This window comes from Aplysia californica, unplaced genomic scaffold (assembly GCF_000002075.1).
Source record: "Aplysia californica isolate F4 #8 unplaced genomic scaffold, AplCal3.0 scaffold00001, whole genome shotgun sequence".
Classification (NCBI taxonomy): Eukaryota; Metazoa; Mollusca; class Gastropoda; order Aplysiida; family Aplysiidae; genus Aplysia; species Aplysia californica.
The window spans coordinates 2,975,344-2,975,897 of NW_004797271.1; positions in this window are offsets into that span (position 1 = coordinate 2,975,344).

Sequence of the window (554 nt, forward strand, 5' to 3'; positions counted from 1 at the left end):
AAAAAATGTTGAATTTCACAACATGTCAAGCTTTATCCATTGCAGTTCTTTGAACATCTTGATAACGACTCCGAATAATCTTACGACGTTGATTGAGCAGATAGAACATTCAATTTCTGACCTAGTGGTCTTTATAATCATTGGTCTGGATAACTCAAAACCGACAACATGTCAGATAGAGCTTTATTGTTCTGAGGTAGCGAAATGTAGAATAGCCGTGCGTATTATAGGATTTAAAAACAAAAGACTAGTAGGGAAGTTTGTGATACTCAAAAATTGGATGTCGGGAAAATTGGATGCCTCCAAATCGCTACCTTAGAATAGCAAAGTTCAAAACTATTTGTTTTAGGGTGTGTTTTAGTGCTTAAAGATTTTCTTTGAATGCTAATTAGATTATATATGCCGGAGAAATTTTTTTAATGCGTGTTAAAATCGAGCTGTTTTCGACTGCAATGTGATAGAACAGTGATTTAGGAGTGCAAGAAATGCGGGAAAATCCAAATTTGCCCCTGAGAAATGATTCTTATTGATCTTTTTCTCTTTTTTTTTGGGGG